The sequence below is a fragment of the Schistocerca serialis genome, chromosome 4 (genome assembly GCF_023864345.2).
Source record: "Schistocerca serialis cubense isolate TAMUIC-IGC-003099 chromosome 4, iqSchSeri2.2, whole genome shotgun sequence".
NCBI classification, from domain to species: domain Eukaryota; kingdom Metazoa; phylum Arthropoda; class Insecta; order Orthoptera; family Acrididae; genus Schistocerca; species Schistocerca serialis.
The window spans coordinates 509002445-509017432 of NC_064641.1; positions in this window are offsets into that span (position 1 = coordinate 509002445).

Here is a 14988-nt window from a genome sequence, read left to right on the forward strand (position 1 = left end):
TTGACGGTATCGAAGTGTCATTTAGTACTCCTTGTGCTAAGTAGGTTCGTACGCAGAAAAACTAAGCAGGTAGTTGAACTGAGAATGAATATGTTACCGTGAAACGGCGTGTATGTTAGTGTGAAACTTCGTGGCAATTTAAAGTTACCACCTAGCAATTATTACCGCGATGACATGTTTACAGAATCAATTATTGATATCCCTACGCAAACTGCACATTCACCATATTGTAGCGCCGTACGTTAATAACGTGAAACTGCCGTCTACTGTTTCAGAATCGGGTGTTTGGGGTGCTGTGAGGCGTTTTCGCTAGTTGAATATCAATTTGATAACCGCTGCGGGCGGATACCATGTTATTGATCGTTTTATGTACAGCTACAAGCAGAGCAAGCTGATTAGCCCCCCGTTCAAATGGTTCAAATGGCTCTGAGCACTATGGGATTTAACTTCTGAGGTCATCAGTCCCCTAGAACTTAGAACTACTTAAACCTAACTAACCTAAGGACATCACACACATCCATGCCCGAGGCAGGATTCGAACCTGCGACTGTAGCGCCTTGAACCACTCGGCCTTTCCGGTCGGCTTAGCCCTCAGTGTACAGTGCTTATAGTATAATTATGCAGTATTATGTACTCATTCTACAGGAAGTACGTGGGAAATCAAGCTTGGAGTGTAGACATCCCAACAATACCTCTAACATGTAGCAAGCATGTTATATACTCAATGTCATACAATAGCTTCATTCAAGCAAAGCTATACCGTGCAGTTCAAGAGTCAACCGTTGTTAGTCCAAGATCAGAATAATACAAGGAACATCACAACTATTTGATAACGCCTGGTTCTCCGGTTCAACCAGTGAAACTGCCGTTAGATCGAAACACGAGACGGTAGCGTTCTCGCTTCCCACGCCCGGGTTCCCGGGTTCGATTCCCGGCGGGGTCAGGGATTTTCTCTGCCTCGTGATGGCTGGGTGTTGTGTGCTGTCCTTAGGTTAGTTAGGTTTAAGTAGTTCTAAGTTCTAGGGGACTTATGACCACAGTAGTTGAGTCCCATAGTGCTCAGAGCCATTTGAACCATTTTTTCGAAACACGAGACGTACTTAGCACCGAGATATGAATATCCTCCCCGCAGCGGTTATCAAATTGATATTCAACTAGCGAAAACGCCTCACAGCGCCCCAAACACCCGATTCTGAAACAATAGATAGCAGTTTCACGTTATTAACGTACGGCGCTGCTTTCGTATCACCAGTCACTCCCGAAATTCGAAGAGGAGAAAAATATTTGACGTCCCGTCGACAGGACAAGCTCCAATTAGTGCAAGACGGAGAAGGAAATCGTCCGTGGCCTTTCAAAGGGACCAGCCCAACATTTGCCTTAAGCGATATAAGCAGATCACGGGAAACCTAAATCTGAATTGCCGGACGCGGGATTGAACTGTCGTTCTCCAGAATGCGAGTCAAGTGTGAATTTCGAATACAATGAAACGCGAACGAAATTATTTACGTTTGCATACAAAGACTTTTTAAAGAAATTTACTTACATTCATTCGTCAACTAATTTTCATCAGATTCCAAAATGTTTTTCGGTTCCAATAAACAACCACTACATCCTACTCTATTAAAACAGAACTTTGTAGCTAGTTCCTAGAAAATGTTCGTAAAATCTCACAATATACATATGTTAGAATGTAACCCCAAATACTTTATTTGTGGCTGAAAGGCCAGACACATTGCGTAAAAGGCGGCCGCTGTGGCCGAGCGGTTCTAGGAGCTTCAGTCTGGAACCGCGCGATCGCTAGGGTCGCAGGTTCGCATCATGCCTCGGGCATAAATGTGTTTAATGTCCTTAGGTTAGTTAGGTTTAAATGGTTCTAAGTTCTAGGGGACTGATGACCTCAGATGTTAAGTCCCATAGTGCTCAGAGCCATTTGAACCATTTTTTTATTGCGTAAAACAAGAATCTTAATGCTTATAACGTTCAGTTAAGATTGTACATCTTCACTGACTTCATAAGCTTCAATAAAAGTGTGTTCGTGCCGCACGAGTTGATACCACAGCACAACTTATGGAGTACTCTAGGCACGTAAAAGACTTCATTTCACTTTTAACATGTCCTTAGCTGCAGCAAAGTCATGCTCTTGATCTGTAACTTCATTTAAATCGACAACTTCGCTTTCCTTAGCTTAACCAAAAGGCTCTCAGAAGCTCTCTGCCACAAGGCCGCGGTTGAAAGCTCTCCGTCCTTGTCCAGCGAAGCAGGTGTCCCGTTTCTACTGTCCCCGTGTAGACACGACACGCTTAACGCTAACGAAAGGAGGATCTGGTGCGTGGATTTAAAGAAGCACTGCTGACCATCACAACAGACGCGTTTCCCCTCAACTCTCACAACTCCCTCCTGTCTCCTCACCCTTGGTTCGATACTATAGCACTTAGAATACACCGTACTTACAGTAGAAACATAAGACAGCCGTGATGAATTATTCTGAAGTTATCTCACAAGCGTCCATGGCACACAGTCACTTTTATTTATAAAGAACGTGGAGCTCTGTATTTATATTTCAGCTTAAAAACTCGCCAACGTCCACAATGGGCCAAACAAATCTACTACTTTTGTAATCAATGATTAGTGTCCGTTTCTTCTATACAGCTAGAATTCTATAACTTACGAGTAAATAAGGGGTAGTCAGAAACTGTCTGAAAAGATTGTATAAGAGTGCTGCAGAGTAGGTTGTGATGAGAAATAATTTTTGAGAAAAAAATTCGGTAAGTTGTTCCGTTTCCGAGTTAATTTGCATTGATGTTATCCACTCAGGCTGTTGCATGTGCAAATTCAAGCGCCCCGCTAGAGACTGTGTCGCCAAACCTATCCTTCGCTTAGTTTCCTAAAACCAAACAAGAGAGCGATAAAAAAGTTGTGTACGGGACTACAGAACTCGAGGCAAAGGCTGAGCAATCTCGTGAGACGTCATCTACGCCTGTGAGAACGACTGACAGCAATTGTATCTCGCGGGCTGCTTGCACTTGCGTGCGTAACGGCGTGATTGGCTAAGTTCAATGCTAATTAACTCGGTAACGGAGCAACGTATCGCGTTTTTTCTGAACAACTATATTTCGGCCCCACGTATCGTACAACACCCTAAGACACTTTTCAAGCTGTTTCTGACCACCCTGTACAACACCTCCCCTACAGTTATCAAACTTTTGTGATGAAAACAGTTTCTGTCGTGGGATATGAACGTTTGTGCAGATAATTAAAGTTCAGGGAGAGGAAATAAAAAATGTGAAGTTTGCATTTGACACTGTCGATAGGTGATTGCAGAAAACATGGCTGCGGGAGGAGGAGGACCAGCCCCGTTTAAGGATATATCATAACAAAACCCTTTTTACTTCCTTTATTTACCATAACATAATAGCATGACAGCATGGCATATATATATATATATATATATATATATATATATATATCCAGACTATAATAACCGATTCTTAGCCTGTAAACTTTATTTAAACAAAATGGGGAACTGAAATGAGAAACTAAAACTGACAATATCTTGAATTTATAGTTCGGAGCCACCGGCGATTAGCCCGTAAAATGTAACACACAATAATTGAAAGCGTAAATACTTAAGAAAAATAGAATATTTATATATGATTGCCACAATGTAAAACAAAATGACTCTTATAACTTTAAGAAATAGGCGCGGCTAATAAAATTGTATCTTAACTGAGTTTAAACGTCACCTTAAAAAAAAGCAATATCATAAAAAGAAATAATCATCACAAGGATATAAGCAATCCGTTGTCAAGGAGGCTTCGAGCAAGACACCATTTCACACCATTTAAACCAACTTATGTTGGAGAAACGCAGAAAAAATACAAAATTCATCAAACAGCAGTTTTAGTTTGTGAATTGTGCAACCCGATGAGCGCAGTAGAATCAATACCCTCTACTTCGTCTTACTTAAAGTAGCATGATTTACTATGAAAAATTTTTATTAAAGAAGGCACTTTGTCATCAACATTGTGTCATTGCACTCCTCCCATTGAGAGGGCGTTGGCCCCACTGATTTCGCCCGACGGCAGCAACAGCTAAGGCAGACTCGGGCACGACACAGACAGACAAGATGTACTCTACAACAAATGGAAAGACCAAGAAATTTATAGCCAGGAGTTGTGACTATTGTGAAGCCGCCAATCTTTTATTTATCTAAGATAGCAAACATTGAATTAACCGATCAGGGGAAACAATTGTTTCGGCAAATATCACACAACTCATACTGTGTTTGATAAAGACACTCTTTCAGACAAGGGGGTGAAGTTTAATTATGTTTAATCGTCTTCTACGTTTCCTCTGCACATAACCACGGTGCAAATGGACAGTACATTAGTATTCAGTTACTCAAGTTTCAGAAGCACTGGGCAATTAACAGGGTTAACCAACCTAAGTAACACCGAACACCAGTCACGTACAGCAAATAGATTTGAAATTCACCGCCGGCCGGGGTGGCCGAGCGGTTCTAGGCGCTACAGTCTGGCAATGCGCTACCGCTACGGTCGCAGGTTCGAATCCTGCCTCTGGCATGGATGTGTGTGATGTCCTTAGTTAGGTTTAAGTAGTTCTAAATTCTAGGGGACTGATGACCGAAGAAGTTAAGTCCCATAGTGCTCAGAGCCATTTGAACCATTTGATTTGAAATTTACCGTGTTTATAAAGACACCTCCCTGATTGGCTGTAGTTTAAGAATCACTAACAGACACCGGGAGCTTAGAGTTTTACTCTGGCTTCACGTTAAAACATTTTAAAAAGTACGTGTCAGGCACGACCATATATAACTTATTTTAAAGGCACGACAAGCTGATTTAAATATGCATGTCAGTATAAAAGGATTGAACTCGGGCACTGCTGAGCGAGAAAGTAAAGCAGTTACGTCAGAACATGGCAGGGTTTCCAACAGAAAAAAGGCTGCCAACAACTTGGTTGACTGATTTGGGAGAGGGAATCAAACAGCGAGGTTACCCGTCCCATCGGGTTATGGAAGGATGGGGAAGGAAATCGTCTGTGCCCTTTCAAAAGAACCATCCTGGCATTTGCCCGAAGAGATTTAGGGAAATCACGGAAAACCTAAATCAGGATGGCTCTGAACCGTCGTCCTCCCAAGGGCGACTCCAGCGTGCTGAGCACTGCGCTACGTCGCTCGGTCAACAACTTGGTACTTCGGAGCACAGAACTTAAACCGTCTCACACGTTAGAAAGGACGCCGTCTGTGACACCAACATGAGGGTTAGAGATGCGGCACGGTGTCACAGGACAGGACACAGTCACACCCAGGTCTGACCGCCCACGGACAGCAAAGGCGTCTACTGCGGAAGCTGACAGCCCTAGTTCCGCTACGACCACGTGGCCTCGCCGTGCCGACCCACTCACCGGTTTCTCCCCTCCGAGTCACGCCGAACAACAGCGTCCCGCACTGTTCCAGGGCAGAATTCTCGCTGCGACCGCTTTAGACGTTCCGAGCTCGGTACAGGAGAGTACTGCTCTCATCCTAACGTGCTCATAAGTCTCCAACCTCTCTGGAAACCCACCTGTCAGCCCGTCTTAGCCCGATCTTTTTTAATCTTCACGTGGCCAATCAAGCGACGGCAAAGCAACCTAGGCCGAAGAGCTGACTCACGGCTGGCGCCAGAGATTAGGAGAAGGCGCCACGGCTCAGCTGTTATTTTTAAGAAACGACAAGAAAACTAGAAAGAGCAGTTGAACGGCACGTCTGGTCTCTTGAAAAGAAGTTGTAAGATCAACATCAACAAAGGAGTGCCGACCGCAAGTCGTTTACGAGTTGCCGCTCGCTTAAATTCCTGCGCGTGCCTCTTGCTGCAGCGCGGCGCTGGGAGCAGCGCAAATGTGGCGCCGCCTAGTTGCAGCTGCGGCTCACCGAGGACTGTTGGTGGAGCGTTCCTATGCATCAGCCTTCGTAATGGAAGTACCGAGAAGTCACCATGTTCTCCATGCAGGACGCTTCTCGCCCACCTACACCTACATCTACATTTATACTCTGCAAGCCACCCAACGGTGTGTGGCGGAGGGCACTTCACGTGCCAGTGTCATTACCTCCCTTTCCTGTTCCAGTCGCGTATGGTTCGCTGGAAGAACGACTGCCGGAAAGCCTCCGTGCGCGCTCGAATCTCTCTAATTTTACATTCGTGATCTCCTCGGGACGTATAAGTAGGGGGAAGCAATATATTCGATACCTCATCCAGAAACGCACCCTCTCGAAACCTGGACAGCAAGCTACACCGCGATGCAGAGCGCCTCTCTTGCAGAGTCTGCCACTTGAGTTTGCTAAACATCTCAGTAACGCTATCACACTTACCAAATAACCCTGTGACGAAACGCGCCGCTCTTCTTTGGATCTTCTCCATCTCCTCTGTCAACCCGATCTGGTACGGATCCCACACTGATGAGCAATACTCAAGTATAGGTCGAACGAGTGTTTTGTAAGCTACCTCCTTTGTTGATGGACTACATTTTCTAAGGATTCTCCCAATGAATCTCAACCTGGCACCCGCCTTACCAACAATTAATTTTATATGATCATTCGACTTCAAATCGTTCCGTACGCATACATTAATTTTATTTTGTCTACTACATGGAGTCGATACTGGAGAAAGCTCTCAATTTGCCGCACATCGCTGCTCGGGTTGGCTCATGTTTTCTTGTGGCTGCTGTGGCGGGCTGCTGCACGCAAATAGGGGCCGTTGGCATCTTTGTGTAAGCTACATTCACTGGGTTGTAGTTGTATGAAGCTTATCGGGAAGGACCCATTTTGAAGAACAAAAACGGTGTTGAGTGGTATTGTACTGTCAAGCAAAGATTGTGTCTCTGTTTGAACTAGTTGATGGACATGCATAAAATCATGAAAATTCCTGGCCGATTAAAACTGCCTGCCGGACCGAGACTCGAACTCAGCACCTTTGCCTTTCGCGGGCAAGTGCGGCCATGTCTCCCCATACCCTTTCTTTCAGGAGTGCTAGTTCTGCTAGGTTCGCAGGAGAGCTTCTGTAAAGTTTGGAAGGTAGGAGACGAGGTACTGGCAGAAATAAGGCTGTGAAGACGGGGCATGAGTCGTGCTTGGGTAGCTCCGTTTGCAGAGCACTTGCCCGCGAAAGGAAAATGTCCCGAGTTCGAGTCTCGGTCCGGCACACAGTTTTAATCTGCCAGCAAGTTTCATATCAGTGCACACTCCGCTGCAGAGTGAAAATCTCATTATCCATAAAATCATGTTGTTTGTTGTTTGAGCATACTGCAGTGTACCGTTCAGTCAAAATATTTCATCGTTGAAAGAGGCATATCCTCTAAGATTGCTGATTTTGCCCCTAGCTTGATGACTAAGCCATTAAATTACTCTCGGTTGTTGCCTGGAATTAAGAGACTTGTGGCTGTTTAATTATAATTGTGCTGGAAGTAATCTGTATTCTGTTTTATTGTAATTGTGGAGGATTTCATTTGTATTCTGCTTCTTCATAATTGTGTGGGAAATCATGGTGTTGTTTTATTATAACTGTGTGTGACTTCATCTGTAAGTAATGTGTACTGGGATTTTTGTGATTCGAAACCTTGTAATAAAGCAAGTGCTAGAGGTGGTTTTAGCATTATTTTTGGCGAAATATTTCTTGGTAGCTGGTATTGTAGTAAATGTAATTTGTTTGAAAAGAATGTCTCACACTCACCCCAACCTAGCCCTTCCTCTCACTGAACTGTCACAAACGCAAACCAAGTGTAATGGAATAGGAGCTATGATCATTATCTCAAAAGTGTAATTTTCTATTTTTTTTTAAAAAAAGAAAAACAGCCCTGGAACTTTCCTGACAAAGGGTGATGCAGTAAGAATTAGATTAGGAAATAAAACACTTAAAGTAGAATACGGGTTTTGTTACTTGGACAGGAAAATAACTGAAATTGGCCAACCTAGGAAGTTATAAAATGCAGACGTGATAGCTAAGGTATACGAAAGAGAGAATATTTTGAAACACAAGACACATCTAAATTTTAAGAAATCTATTTTGAAGGTGTTTGCTGAAGTATAGCCTTCTACGGAAGTGAATCGTGGACGGAAAGCTATTCAGACTAAACGAGAGTAGAAACGTAATTATTATGGAACTGTAGAAAAGCGCTGAAGCTTCTGCGGGTAGATCGAACACCTAACGTAGAGGTACTGAATGGACTATACATTTAATTTAACAATACCAATAAATTTATGACACAACCTATCTATGGTAAAAGAAGGGATAGATTTATAGGACATACTCTGAGCCATCACACATGAGGGAATCGTGAATCTGGTAATGTGGGCAAGCGGAGAGTCTAAAAATTGTAGAGCGAGACCAAAGCTTGAATACGGTAAGAAGGTTGAAATGCATGAATGCTGCAATATTTCTGCTGAAATGAAGAGACTTGCACAAGATATGCTTTCGTAGGAAGCTGAATCTAATCACACTTTGGACTGAAAACCACAATAAAAACGACTGAGAATTCCTGGAGAGTATTAAGTAACTTTGTATATATGAATGTATCTGTTGACAATAGATGGACGTGATGTGTGTGAGTCGCTCAGTATTTTGTGCTGTTATTGATGATTTATATGAGGAACAGTGCTCTCCTGCGTCTCACTCCTCTACAAGTTCAAGGACTGTCCAGATCATCAACAAATATCTTATGACTCCACTTCATAAAACACTACAGATAGGAAACCATTCCCTGTTGGCACCGATCCCTATGCTTATATCGGGGCGGGGGGGGGGGGGTCTTTCCTACGGGCCATCAGGTCCATTTTCTCTGGTGTTTCGACATACACTCCTGGAAATTGAAATAAGAACACCGTGAACTCATTGTCCCAGGAAGGGGAAACTTTATTGACACATTCCTGGGGTCAGATACATCACATGATCATACTAACAGAAGCACAGGCACATAGACACAGGCAACAGAGCATGCACAATGTCGGCACTAGTACAGTGTATATCCACCTTTCGCAACAATGCAGGCTGCTATTCTCCCATGGAGACGATCGTAGAGATGCTGGATGTAGTCCTGTGGACAGCTTGCCATGCCATTTCCACATGGCGCCTCAGTTGGACCAGCGTTCGTGCTGGACGTGCAGACCGCGTGAGACGACGCTTCATCCAGTCCCAAACATGCTCAATGGGGGACAGATCCGGAGATCTTGCTGGCCAGGGTAGTTGACTTACACCTTCTAGAGCACGTTGGGTGGCACGGGATACATGCGGACGTGCACTGTCCTGTTGGAACAGCAAGTTCCCTTGCCGGTCTAGGAATGGTAGAACGATGGGTTCGATGACGGTTTGGATGTACCGTGCACTATTCAGTGTCCCCTCGACGATCACGAGTGGTGTACGGCCAGTGTAGGAGATCGCTCCCCACACCATGATGCCGGGTGTTGGCCCTGTGTGCCTCGGTCGTATGCAGTCCTGATTGTGGCGCTCACCTGCACGGCGCCAAACACGCATACGACCATCATTGGCACCAAGGCAGAAGCGACTCTCATCGCTGAAGACGACACGTCTCCATCCGTCCCTCCATTCACGCCTGTCGCGACACCACTGGAGGCGGGCTGCACGATGTTGGGGCGTGAGCGGAAGACGGCCTAACGGTGTGCGGGACCGTAGCCCAGCTTCATGGAGACGGTTGCGAGTGGTCCTCGCCGATACCCCAGGAGCAACAGTGTCCCTAATTTGCTGGGAAGTGGCGGTGCGGTCCCCTACGGCACTGCGTAGGATCCTACGGTCTTGGCGTGCATCCGTGCGTCGCTGCGGTCCGGTCCCAGGTCGACGGGCACGTGCACCTTCCGCCGACCACTGGCGACAACATCGATGTACTGTGGAGACCTCACGCCCCACGTGTTGAACAATTCGGCGGTACGTCCACCCGGCCTCCCGCATGCCCACTATACGCCCTCGCTCAAAGTCCGTCAACTGCACATACGGTTCACGTCCACGCTGTCGCGGCATGCTACTAGTGTTAAAGACTGCGATGGAGCTCCGTATGCCACGGCAAACTGGCTGACACTGACGGCGGCGGTGCACAAATGCTGCGCAGCTAGCGCCATTCGACGGCCAACACCGCGGTTCCTGGTGTGTCCGCTGTGCCGTGCGTGTGATCATTGCTTGTACAGCCCTCTCGCAGTGTCCGGAGCAAGTATGGTGGGTCTGACACACCGGTGTCAATGTGTTCTTTTTTCCATTTCCAGGAGTGTATATTGGCAATTTCATTTCTGCAACGTGTAGCTCGTGTCAACCCAAACAAATACTGATCATCATGTCCTTCATATGACGCTCAGCGTCGATAGAGAGCGTCGGTTTATTTTCCGTTACAAACAAAATTATTTTTAAAGCGGTATTTTACGTGCCCATACGTCCAGACGGTCCCAGATTAGTCTAGTTCAATATTCGTTTGATCCATACGTATTAACAGGGGCAGAAATAAACGAAGAATAACTAGCACTCCTGAAGCTGCCTGGCGGTAACAATCAGCGGGGGGGGAGTGGAGGGGAGGGGGGGGGGCAGGGCTGTGCGGTCACTGGTGGAGTACTGGTTCTTCGTGTTTTACTGTTCCTTTTAATACGTATAGATCAAGGGAATACCGCACTAGTCTGGGACCGTCTGGCCGTATGGGCACGGAAAATTCCGCATTTTTTGTAACAGAAAATAAACGACGCTTTCCATCCACGCTGGGCGTCACATGGAAGAAGTGATGAACAGAAGTTGTATGGACTGACTCCAGCTACACTTTGTAAAAACGAAACTGCATATATATGCCGAAATACCAGAGGAAATGCGCCTGAGGACTCTTAGGAGAGACATCCTGCGTAAGCTAGATAGAAAGAACTCTCTCCAACGCTACAATAAATTTTATCACGACAGCTTTGCAATCATACGCTGTTTTGAAGGTAAACAGGGAGGCTAAATGGTTTTTAGAATACAGATTTTCGTGTAATATGAACGCATATGTGAAAAATGTAAAGGCAGCTATTTTTTCAGACGGAACATCATAATACCCATCAAAGCTGAAGCAGCTGATATTTCATAATTTCTCACTTTGCCGTTGTCTATATACTTTTAAAATCGAAGAGGTTCCTTTTTTGTTTGATTGGTAAAACCGAGAATAGGGAAGAATTTGAAACGAAAGTAATTTCAGTCTAGTTAGGCAGTGTGAAATAATATTTCAACTCACTTGTGGAAATATGGTTGTAACATTTGTAGCTATAATTGTCATCAGAATACTTTGAATACTAAGAACTTGTATGTAAACGTATTCAATACTGCAAGCGATTGTTCCTTTCTACACATTTCTTTGGATTAAAACTTTTTTCATCAGTTCTGGCGGTTCCTTGTATCATAGAAACATAAGACGGAAATGTCTGTGTTTCACAATAATTTAAGTGCTCTTCAGACTCTGCATACAACAGTTGACTGCGGCAAGACGTGTTCCCGGCGAAAGAGACACATGACTAAGTGACTGAATGATTCACAAAGGTTTTTCTTATAGAAGCTTTAGCAAGTACTTCGGGGATCTACATACTGTATAAACATTGAAGGCTTTAGCGAAAGGAGGTACTACAGTATTATATTTGGAAATACCAGTCCTCTATTTTCATATGTATTATTTTCCTTCTTGAACTAGGAAACCGCTCCTACTTATTTCTTACTATTTCTCGATGGTGACAGGAGTGTTTACTTTCTTTTTGCAAGCTCACGCAGTATTCTATGCCAGTCTATGCTAGGCGCAAGCCAAAGTGTAGCTATCTGTGTTCCTATGTTTGGATTGATGTTCAGATCGCTTGTATAATACTCCATTTACCCGTACGAAAACTACAATTTACGGTATAATTTCTCTGTACCAACCACAGGAGTAATTGCTCACATCAGGAGAATTTCCTTCCTATCAGCGAAAAACATTATGATTTACAATTAAACAATCGGAGGGGGGGGGGGGGTAAAAAAGAAGAAGGGATGGTCATTGCGTCACAAATTTGAAGCCGCCGTCTGCCATCTTAAGTAGCCGAAAAAATTTGTTTCACCGTATTCACACTTCCATGGTTCACCGCGGTGTTGCTTCCCCGTGACGTCACTCTAAGGTACCCATGTCCAGTTTCGACCGTGTTGGATGCCTTGACTGAGTGGAGACGTAGTTGTTTCCTCAGAAGCGGCAGATTCCGTTGCTTACGGATGTAAGTCGTAGTCTGAAGTTTAAAGGAATCACAGTTCATTCGTAAATGGAGCCGTTGAAGCAACATTTTCTTTTGTATGCTTGAATCATACTTGCACTGTTTACTTTTATCGTAGTGGTTTAATTTCTGTCATTTGACTTTAGATTTGCGTTACTTTACTCAGTGGTCGTTCTTTCTCTTCTTTCCTGTGTTGTTCGCTGCCTCCCAAACGCGCCGACACCCGAGCCACACCGAATCGACAGGCTCGTACCCGCACAACACACAGGTGCGTAACTGCGCTGACTGATTGGCCAGCATCTCATGCTCTAAATTCTTCCCGTCACTGATTATTCATTGTTCACATTTTCTCCCCCTTAAAAAAATTCTGATTAGAACAGTAAGAGACAGCGGTCATGTGTAGGTGAGTTTTGTGAGCATGATTGTATGAATGTGTAAGAGTGTTTTGCTTCGTCTCTGAACAAGGCTTTGGCTGAAAACTTACGCGAACTCTCTTTTCATCGTGCGTGTCTGCTGCTCGGCATGCGAGTAACTGTCTATCCGTCTTACAGTTTAGTTATTCCCTCATGAAGATGTTTTAAATAATTCAATGTATTTCACCAAGAACAATGTTGTACATACTGTAATTACAGTACCAGAAGAAAAAAATGACATTCATTACGCCCCATAAGGTTGTCTGTAGCACAAACAGGGGTTCATAACGCTGCAACCAAAAGTTTTGATCATTTACCCACTGATATAAAATGCCTGACAGACAGCAAAATAAAATTTGAAATTAAACTAAAAAGTTTCTCTGTGACACTTTCTCCTATTGAAACACGTATGTAACATAGCAGCGATGGCGAGGCATTGTAGCATCTGTGACCAGAGAGTATGCGCTTGACCGCGCGAGTGTTGCGAGCGGTTCTCAGTCAGTCAGTCGTTGCGAGTCTGTAGCTCTGTCTAGTTGAGGGCAGTACTCAGTCAGTAGTCGTCGCGTGCAATACGCCAATAGTCGTCATGGAGAGCGGTCGGCAACACTGGTCAAGATGGTGAATAAGGTATACTGTTAATTAATATAATAATTAGATAATGAAAAATTTTATTTATTGTAATTATTCTCCAACAAGTCCCCCAATAATAATTTTTTATTTCAAAAGCATTTTTTCAAAAATTTAATTTTTTATTGAACTAAAGATTTCGTTGCACTTCCCATTTCACTCCACTTTTTTTAAAGAAAATTTTCAGTAAAATCACAAAAAAAAAAAAAAAAAAGGAATATTATCATTTGCAATGCAGTTCCTCCAAGCGGTGCGCAACAAAAAGAGCAGAAATGTGACATCCATTTATTCTGAGGTAAGACTTTAACTCTGATTGTTTTGCACAGGGCAAAGGACCGATATTTCGGTTTAATTGAATTTTCTTATCACTGAATAGACTTTAATTTTTTGTGAGGAATCTATATTTGAGTCAGATTGCGAATTTCACATTTTTGTTGCCATTGTCAGTACATTTCATTGTGGGCAGGTTACGCATAGAGCAATGTCCATTAGCACTCTTAAATAATTTTCTGTCATTAAAATTTTTGTGGGGAGGTTACACTTGGCGACCCTGCCAGGATCGTATTTCGTTGAGAGTCTTTTGAGCAACAGTCAGATATCTGCTCTTATTTGCTTAGATATAATTAGGATTTGGCGCAACGCTTTTATTAACTTGTGACTTTCTTTCTACAGGTCAACGGCAATTCTTTGCTCTGTTGTATTTGTGTGTTACTTTTGCATTGTGCTTATTTGTTTTGTGAATAATTTTGACTATTGTTAAAATGCCGCGAAAGACTGTGAATAGTGTATCGCGAGGTATTTTGAATGAAATTACCGACTCAAACAACTTTACCGATAGGACATATGACACGCAGTGTAATCATGACAATCCTGCGTCCACTAACAATCAGTGCATTCCAACCACTAATGATGACTTTCACCTTAATGATGAACAAACGAACTCAATTGTCTCGTCTGTTAACTTGACGACAATTGATGACGCGGAGCGGTCTATAGTAATGAGCGCTGCCGAGCTTAACACACCCGATTTAGAAAATCTAAGTAATGTACAGACAAATTTGTCTAATGAAAATGAACAGGATACACAAGGTACGACAGATTTATTTAATTCCGAAACAATGACTGATAATATACATTTGACTGACAAACCTTTTTGTAAATCTCAAAATGACCAAATGGTTACAGAAAGTGAAACAATTCCAGATCCACTGTTGAACAGCACAGAGAATAGAAATGCTGACCTTGAGTCGAATCCAATTATGGCTTTGTTGCGACAAATGAGTAAACAACAGAGTGAAGATTTCAGACAACTTAGGGAAGATAACAAACAACAATTTAGTGAACAGAATAAAAAATTAGACAAACAAAGTGAAGATTTTAAACAACTCAGTGAACAGGTCAAACAACAGAACGAGAAACTTGACAATAATGACGAAAATCTCAAACAACTTAGTGAACAGGTCAGACAACAGAATGAAAAATTAGACGACAATTCCAGACAGCTTAGTGAACAAATAAGAGCCGTTGCCGCGCAGTGCCATGACACTAAGGAACAGTTGCGCGTGGAAATTGAGGCTTGTTCACGAAAAAATAGCGAAGAAATAAAGTCTGTTGCGCAAGAATTAAGGGAAATGCAGACAGCCGCAACAGAAACACTCAGAGACGAAATTAGCGAAGTCGCTAAACAATGCTCTGAAAAAGCTACAC